Raw genomic sequence first — 9,918 nt, forward strand, 5'->3', positions numbered from 1 at the left:
GTAACATTTAATAAACGTTAGATGAACATTTCAGAAAAAAAAAAAAAACATTCCGTGAACAATGTGTGAATAATGTGCTAATACTTTCTATTAATGTTACTAGAAGAACGTTTGATCATAACTTTGAGAAAACCTTGCCACAACATTAGCCAAAATTCTGAAAATATTGTTTGTTAACTGGGTGAATTATTTTTATTTATTTTTTTTTATGTGTGCATAACAATAACAAGAACAATATTGGTTTAAACACTTTTTATGTGATAAATGATAAAAACCATCAACAGTCAATCAGATTTCGTCCTGCTTTTAAGAGCTTGAGCATTTAAAGTGACAGATGACAAAACTGCATCACATGCTTATAATAAACAGAACGTTATTGTGCATTGGTGTGGATGTTGATATAATTATTCTAGTTATTGTTTTTTGTGTGAACGTGCCTTAACACTTCATTGCATCACTAGGAGCCCTAGTACTAGTTTTGATTGACAAACATGGCTAATGAATTATAATCAGAGAGATAGATAAGAATATGTTATGCATTAATGTATGCATTAATGCACTAACATACACAGTGTTGTCTATTGCATTTATTTATTTTTTAATAATAACAAAACTTTTGATGATTAAGTGAACGTGAGGTGTTCTCAGCAGCGTCTGCGTGTGCATCAGACTCATAACGAGCGTCTCTGTGTGTGGTGTGTGAGCCGGGAGGGAGAAACTGCTACCCTGCCATCTACATTCCTGAGGCCAATATTGAGATGCATGAGGGTCCTGCGCTGCTCGTGGAAATCGGAAGTTTCACCGTCCACAAGGCCTCTCTGTGGTTAAATTAACAGGAAAGAAAATGACTTTTAAGATTTTAATGGAAAGAAGTTAATTGAACGTCTGATTTCTCCTTAAAAACTGTTTAGTATGCAGCTTTAGAGAAAATAATGATGTTAATGTTCATAATATATTCATGCCGTATAGTTGCATTCAGCAGATTAGAGCTGGACGATAATATAGGTACATTATGTGCCAAAAAAAACAAAACAATCAGGCAATTGAGATTTGCTGCATAGTATCGCATATATATAGCCTATAAAACTTTATATAGAGAGTTGTGCGATAATATAGTTAAATTGTGTAACAAAATAATAAATCAGGCATTTTACATATGCTGTATACATGTAAAAAGTTGAAAATAATAATAAAAAAATAATAATACTTTGATTATACTACTTCTTTCTACTTCCAAATTTAATGTTAAATTCAATGCATAGCTTGCCTTTTCTTGGCAATTATTTCTGAACTAGCAATTTCTGAGTGAAAATTTCACTGTAGTTGTATGCTGTATATCACTTTACATGAGTGTACTGAATGTATGTGGATAAAGGTCGATGTACTTAATATCTAACTTTATAAAGCTCTGTGATAATACAAGTTACAATAAAGTCATTTAACAACTGCATAGTAACTATCCAAAACAACCTAGCAACACCCTGGCAACCACCCACACATTTTCATGGGCAAATATCTCATTTTCAGTGCATCCAATGTCAGAAAGTCAAACTCTAGTTACAAAGTATCAAAGCAAAAATTCAAATCCTGAGCGTTTTCATTACAGCGTAACAATAACAAAGACGTCAAGCTCTGAGTGTTCGGCTCATCTGCTGGTTTCAGGGGGAAGCTGCAGAAACAGGGCCTTTGGCTTTGGTGCAGTTTCTGCTGCACACGTTAAAAGCCAAATGATGACGAACATGCTTGACATCTCTGGCCTGGATAAGACACGTTCACCAGCAGCTGTCAGGCATCTTTCATCCAAACACAAATGCCTGGAGGATTGTGGGCCAGTATGAACCATACTGTTCTTTCCCTTCTCTCTCTCTCTTTGTCTCATTTGTTCTCATGCTCTCCCTCCCTCTATTTCCAGAAGGAGTTCGAACCCTACAGCATTGTGATTTAGAGAGACAGGCCATTGGCCTACTGCTGGAGATTCTTACGTCTAAAGACCTCAGCGAGACTCCGTCAGACCATCCATCATCGCGTACGGAACGCTTACATAATACTATTTACACAGAGCTACGCTGTACGCTTATGTCATGGGTCCTCGATTGCTGTAAGACTCAAAAAATGCATTTGAGAAGAAAAAGTCTGTCCTCGTGTGACTCCCTGCATGCGTTGTACCCGCCACATATCATACAAAAGCAAGCAAATATGAGACGGATGATCAGATGAGATTACATGACAAAAATGGGACGTTTCATGCCCCAGGATCGAAACTTCCGATCTATTTGTACATGCATTTTTAATAATTCAATTGCTCAAATAACACGCACATACAGTTCTGACAGTAATCCGGTTCTGGAATTCCACTCAATGTAATCAGAGCCACACAGATCGCTCCTGTGTTTGCTTTACCGCCCTTTCACATGTAATTGATTGGCGCGATTTGTGCCGTAATTACTGAAGTCTGTGTTATTCCATCATACTGGTGGGTATTTAGAGGCTGAGAGGGGGGTAATAAGAGCCAAATCAGTGCAAAACAGTGACTAAGTAAACAAGAATGTACTGTGCTATTGAATACAGAACCCACCCAAAGCTATTGACTGTACACCCTTCATCGAGATACATACTCATTATATCGTTTACACAGAGCATGCATACTTGAGCCCTTTCATGAGAACATTCTGTCTGTAATTAGCACCGTTTGCTAAGACAAGCAGTACTGTTACGATCACGCGTGAATGATACCTGTGAATGTGTGGCATGTTGAGGTGTGCTATTATATTTATAAGTGTTCAGACTGGATCTGGCGATAAAATGGGTAAAAAAATAAATTTCAAAAATTCCCAAAGACTTAGGGACCCAAGCCATATATAGAATCCAGAAGATCACTGAGACTTCCAGGACTCTTGAACTCCAGACAGGAAGAAAACATGGAAAAAAAAGGACATCAGTGAGTTTTGCACTTTTTGCATATTTGAAAAGTTTTGTATGTAAAGTTTTGTAATTTAGTATGAAAGCCTGTTTCCACCACGTAAGGGGAAAAAAAATCTTGCTTTGGTAAACCGAAATTGATATGGAAACATAATTTTATGACATAAAATTATGATATACTAAGTCATACTTATGAGATAGAAGTCAGCATTAACATAAATTTAAATTATGAGATAAATAGTCATAATTATGACATGTCAAAATTATGAGATAAAATGTCAAAATTATGAGTCATAATTATGAGATGAAAAGTCATAATTGCAATAAATTTATAATTATGACATAATTATGCTTTTTTGTCATGACTATGGCTTTTTATCTCATAATTCAGACCGTTTTTTTGTCATAATTTCAACTTCTTGTGTCAATTATGTTTTTCATGTAATAATTTTGACTTTTTGACACTATTATGACATTTAGGTCATAATAATGACTTTTATGTCATAATTTAGACTTTTTATCTCATAATTATAACAGTATCTCATAATTTAGACTTTTCAGCCGTAATTATGATTTAACACACATTTTGTTTTCTTATCCAGCAAAAGTTGACTTCCTCAGTTTAATGCACAATTCAGTTTAACATTTCACATTCAAATGTTTTAGTTAAAAGTTAGCATATTTAAAATGTTAGACATTTAAATGCTCTCTTCCAGGAAATGGAACAAAATATTAATATTTCTCCAATAAAATGCTCCCTAAAATGAGAATATCCCTCCCTTTTTATACCACTAACTAGCACTAGCATGTATATAAACATATTGTGTCAGGTTATAACATAAAATAATAGCTATTAAAAAAATCTATATGTTCAAACCCAACTTTCAGTTTCAACAGGACATGTCAAAACAAGAAAAGTCTGCATTTCCTGCAAACAAACCAGCTTAAAGGTTAGATTCTTAAAACTAATTTAATATTATATCGTGAAATATATGTCTTTTGCATGAGTTAAACAGCAAGTTTATTGCAGGCCGAATCCTGCTAGGGTAGAAGACAGAAGATTAGTCTATTTTTATCTTGTATTTTATCTAAATCCAACAATATGTTTTGTGTAACCAAAATAATGGCAAACATAATCTACTTTATTGTTCTTAAATTCAGTTGTTTTGACCAAACAATTGAAGGATCATGCTGTCCTGTGCTGACACAGCCGTGAGCGTCTTACAAACGGGAACATTATGGCCACTTTCACTCAGCTGCCAGCTGCCTCTGTATCCCGTCCAGATGAGACGTGGAGAAACCCTGACACGTTCCAGCGCAGGAGTGGAAAGACGCTGTCGTTTTCCATCTGCGGGGAAAATCTCTTCTTTTGCACTGAAAAAAACACTTGAAATTTGACCATGTTCTGCTGCTCGACCTTCATGAAAATAATTAAGATCACTGAAGTCGAAAGGTTCCTCGAATGAGCTCAAATCGTAATTTGAACCACCTGACATAAGCTACGTATAAGTAAATGGAAGAGAGTACTGATGTACAGATAAACATTAATTTGTGCTGTTTTCCAAGACAAACATCATTATACAAGTCATGATTATGAGATCAAAACTGATATGAGAATAAAAGTAATAATTATAATATAAGTCAAAATTATGAGATTCTAAAGCATAATAAAAGTCAAAACTATGACATAATTAAATCATAATTATGAGATTGAAGTAGAATTTGATATAAAGTAAAATTATGAGATAAAAATGAATTATTATGACACAAGTCCATATTTGTTTGTATTAGAAATATAATTTTTATCAATTTTGAATGGAAGAGAGTACTGATGCATGGACAATTACACACATGAACAGTAATTTGCACTGCTTGCCAAGACAATACTATCACATGTACTACAGTTGATATTATGAGATAAAACGCCATGATGACAAAAGTCAAAATTATGAGGTATCATAAGTAGATATTGACTTAAGGTGCAATTATGAGATAGCATATATACAGTAATTATGACATAAAAACCATGTTTTAAAAATAATTAAAAACATTTATATCAATTACAACTTTTGAATGGATGAGAGCGTTGATGTATGGGTAATTAAACTCAAAACTATCCACATAGATAAACAGTAATTAGCGCTGTTTGCTAAGACTGGCATCACTGTTACTATCACTCATACTGAGATAAAAATGTAAACTATGAGATAAAAAAGTTGTGATTATGACATAAGTCAAAATCATAATTATGAGACAGAAGTAGAAGATTTAGCTAAAATTTATAATAATGACACAAAGAAGGCCATTTTTTTACATAATTCTGACTCAATGATCTTAATTTTGACTTCTTGTCAATTTCGTATGAGAGAAAGAATTATCCAGAACAAATCATGATGGATCAAAAGAAAATGACGGTTGCTGGTTCACGAAGACGTCACTGGCATCTCCATCAATCCAGGCGTCCTGCTGTTCTGTTCTCATAATGTTTACGAGCTCTGCTAATAAGCGGAAATCAAAGTCAATCTTGGAGCTCATTGTGTTTTCTCAGTGACTCAAGCTCACTCATATCGGCAAACACAGCTTATACGTCACCACTTACGCATGGCAAACCTCTGCATCCCTACGGTTCAGACGCAGTTGAACTTTAACTCCCTCAACCAGCAATGACTGCATCCTGTGCCCAAGTTGTGAGGGCTCCACAATGGGCTACTCTGGCATCGTGAGCGCTGAGTCACAGGGCAGTTTATGAGGCGTAACAGAGCGCTGAGAGGCCAGGAACCCTCTGGTGCGTTAACTCCGATGAGAGCAACGAAAGGGAAGGGTCATTTCCTGGATACTCAAGGTTTGGAGGTCGAAAGGCCAGTGCACAGGTGATGACAACCATTTGTAATAAAGCTCTGATTGCGGTTGGATATGTGAGGCACATATGAATCATTGTGAAATGGAGATAAGCTTTGTCAGGAACGGTTGGCGTGACAGTATGTTGGATCGGGTAGCGATTGCTTATGAAATTCATCCTGGAGTTGTAATGCTTTATGGCGTCTACAGCCTACATGAAAACGTATGATTCATTCAGTATTTTAATACATTTTTAATTTTCTAGCCACTTGCATTTTGAGAAAACACAGTTTCACAATTGAATGAAATAAAAAAGGAAACTATGATTCAACAAGTCTGGGGCTTTCCTACAGGATTTCTTGTATTTTACTCCTTTCCACTGAAATTTTGATTGCACATAAAGAAAATAGTCTTCACTTTACACAAACGCCACAGCCAGAAACAGACTTTGCACAAATTTGCAAATGCAGATGCACATGTTTGGCCAATGCATTGCAAGTGCAGTGTACTGCTTTACTGTACATGTTTAGATCTTTAACTTTCTCAGCAAGATTCTCTTGAAGCTTTTGGTGACATTTGTGACGCTGGAGCACAAAAGCAGTCATAAGCAGCACAGGTATATTTGTAGCAATAGCCAACAATACATTGCATGGCTCAAAATTATAGATTTTTCTTTAATGCCAAAAATCATTAGGATATTAAGTAAAGATCATGTTCCATGAAGATATTTTGGAAATTTCCTACTGTAATCAAAACTTAATTTTTGATTAGTAATATGCATTGCTAAGAACTTCATTTGGACAACTTTAAAGGCGATTTTCTCAATATTAATTTTTTTTGCACCCTCAGATTCCAGATTTTCAAATACGCGGGGCAAATAAGTATTTGATACACTGCCGATTTTTCATGTTTTCCCACTTACAAAGAATGGAGAGATCTGTCATTTTCATCGTAGGTACACCTCAAATGTGAAAGACAGAATCTAAAAAAAAAATCCAGAAAATCACATTGTATGATTTTTAAATAATTAACTTCCATTTTATTGCATGAAATAAGTATTTGATCACCTACCAACCAGCAAGAATCTGGCTCTCACAGACCTGTTAGTTTGTCTTTAAGAAGCCCTCCTATCCTCCACTCATTACCTGTATTAATTGCACCTGTTTTAACTCGTTACCTGTATAAAAGACACCTGTTCACACACTCAATCAATCAGACTCCAATCTCTCCACTATGGGCAAGACCAAAGCGCTGTCTAAGGACACTAGGGACAAAATTGTAGACCTGCTCAAGGCTGGGATGGGCTACAGGACAATAGGCAAACAGCTTGGTGAGAAGGCAACAACTGTTGGCACAATTATTCTAAAAATTCAAGATGACTGTCAATCTCCCTCGAACTGGGGCTCCATGCAAGATCTCGCCTCATGGAGTATCAATGATCCTGAGAAAGGTGAGAGATCAGCCTAGAACTACAAGGGAGGACCTGGTCAATGACCTGAAGATAGTTGGGACCACAGTATCAACGGTTACCATTAGTAACACACTACACCGTCATGGATTAAAATCCTGCAGCGCGCACAAGGTCCCCCTGCTCAAGCCAGCACATGTCCAGGCCCGTCTAAAGTTTGCCAAAGACCATCTGGATGATCCAGAAGAGGCATGGGAGAAGGTCATGTGGTCAGATGAGACCAAAATAGAACTTTTTGGTATAAACTCCACTCGCCGTGTTTGGAGGAAGGATGAGTACAATCCCAAGAACGCCATCCCAACTGTGAAGCATGGGGTGGAAACATCATGTTTTGGGCAACAACCTCCTTCCCTCAGTAAGCGCATTGAAGATGGGTCGTGGCTGGGTCTTCCAGCATGACAATGACCCCCAAACACACAGCAAGGGCAACTAAGGAGTGGCTTTGTAAGAAGCATTTCAAGGTCCTGGAGTGGCCTAGCCAGTCTCCAGACCTGAACCTGGAAGATCTGGAGAAGACCTGTACGGAGGAGTGGGCCAAAATCCCTGCTCCAGTGTGTGCAAACCTGGTCAAGAACTACAGGAAATGTCTGACCTCTGTAATTGTAAACACAGGTTTCTGTACCAAATATTAAGTTCCATTTTTCTATTGTATCAAATACTTATTTCATGCAATAAAATGGAAGTTAATTATGTCATTTTCTGGATTTTTTTTAAAATTTATTTTAAGATTCTGTCTCTCTCAGTTGAGGTGTGCCAACGATGAAAATTAAAGCTCTCTCCATTCTTCGTAAGTGGGAAAACTTCGGCAGTGTATCAAATACTTATTTGCCCCACTGTAGTTGTATCTCAGCCAAATATTGTCCTATCCTAACAAACCATACATCAATAGAAAGCTTATTTATTCAGCTTCAGCAGATGTATAAATCTCTATTTTTAAAAATGACCCTTATAACTGGTTTTGTGGTCCATAGTCACATTTCAGAAAAATAACAAGTGAATCCAAGCCTGAGTAGAATTGTCAGCACTCGTGTATTAGTCCAAAGTATGTGACAGGCTTTCAAAGGCTTAATCATTAAATTAAGATGACATAATAGCGACACAGTGAGTGAACACATCCTAACTCCACTGTTCATTAACTACATAGTGGAATTAACATTACTAATGATCTTATGGTTCATCATTCAGTGTATACACTAACACTGCGCTTTCCAGGAACCTGAACACCTTTTCCAGTGCAAAGTTATTGCCTTACAATGACCTTATGTACTGAGGTCAGTCAAAATGGTCAGCATAAGCACACACACTCAACCTCTACAGGTGTGTTTTGACAAATACCCTTAACAGCAACATCACTGTCCCATTTGGTATATCTTCATTCATTGATTGTCCTTTAGCTTGTGGTGAAAAGCCACTTGGGCTTTGTTCACACAGGCTGTTCACTATGTCAGCATAAATCAATGAATTAATATGAAGACTTGAAATCAGTTCAGATTGAATTACATTCCAAAAAAACATTTTAAAACAGATTTCAAACCATAAATGCATGTAAAAATCAGATTCATGTGTGTTTTTTTTTTTGTGTGTGTGTGTTTCTTTTTTTTTCTGTTCAGACTAAAAGGACAAACAAGGACATCACACAGATGAACAGCACACAATATACTGTAACAAAACAACTATACAGCAAAATGCTAAACACCCCACTTTATATAGACCTTAACAACTGCATAGCAATGCCCTGGGAACAAACAAGTTCTAACAAATTTTTAGCAAAAGTAATGTAAAACAAAACCCAAAAAAATAATAATAAAATAAAAAAAGAAGAAGAAGAAGGAAAAAAAAAAACTTGGCAAGACGTTAGCAACTAATTTTCAATGTGCAAAAAAAAAAAAAAAACACCTTATAGCAACTACAAAGTTCACAAGTACTGATGAAACAAAAACATCTTAAGAATTCCCATAAAGAAAAGCTCTTACTATACCACATTACACTACTGTATATTTGATGGTTGACTGCAGTAAATGCTTCTTTATGAAGAATAAGGTATAATATTATGGAAAAAAAAATGTCATCATCAGGAATCGAAGAAAAAATGCATAGTTCAGTATATGCATGTGCACTATACTCTCCTCTCTGTGTATTTTCTTTTAGCACAGACATAAATGTGATAACTAGCTACACGTGGAGGCTGTAAAAGCCCTGATTCAAATAAATGGAGGGGGAAAAAAAACACCCCCACTGATACTCATTCAACTACAGCCATTTATGTGTAATCCAAATATGGCTCCATTATGCCTAAAAAAAAAAGTGTAATTAAGACCAGAGCACCAGTCCAGAATTTTGGCAGCACTTACAAAAACACATCATTGTCACGTTGCACTTGAAGCCTGTGTTTCTGACCCCTCATGTGAGTTTCTGACCTACAAACAGAACCTGGTCTTGTGCAATATGGACAGACAAGGTGTCTGAAGGCCAGGCAATGCTCACTGGCACAATGTTAGGCTGTAGGGTTCTGCTATGTGTTGATACGTTGCTTTTAGTGTTTTTTTTTTTAGCTTGTTGCTATGTAGTTGCTAGGGTGTTCTGGGTGATGCACAACAGATAACACCCTGACAACAACTCTGAAAACCCTAAAAACTGCACAAACAAAGCCCATCTTAGCAACTGCAAAGCAAATCCCTGGCAACCACCTAAAA

The 9,918-nt window shown here is 36.4% G+C and overlaps 1 long non-coding RNA gene across 1 annotated transcript; it reads right to left on the reverse strand.

The window, feature by feature from the left end:
• Positions 1-4,003: 4,003 nt before the first annotated feature.
• On the reverse strand, positions 4,004-6,893 carry LOC131531169 (uncharacterized). Its single transcript, XR_009268672.1, has 3 exons — positions 6,829-6,893; positions 6,680-6,739; positions 4,004-4,293 (listed from the first exon to the last, which is right to left on the reverse strand). It is a non-coding gene; the product is annotated as an uncharacterized LOC131531169 (long non-coding RNA).
• Positions 6,894-9,918: the final 3,025 nt, after the last annotated feature.

This window comes from Onychostoma macrolepis, chromosome 01 (assembly GCF_012432095.1).
Source record: "Onychostoma macrolepis isolate SWU-2019 chromosome 01, ASM1243209v1, whole genome shotgun sequence".
Classification (NCBI taxonomy): domain Eukaryota; kingdom Metazoa; phylum Chordata; class Actinopteri; order Cypriniformes; family Cyprinidae; genus Onychostoma; species Onychostoma macrolepis.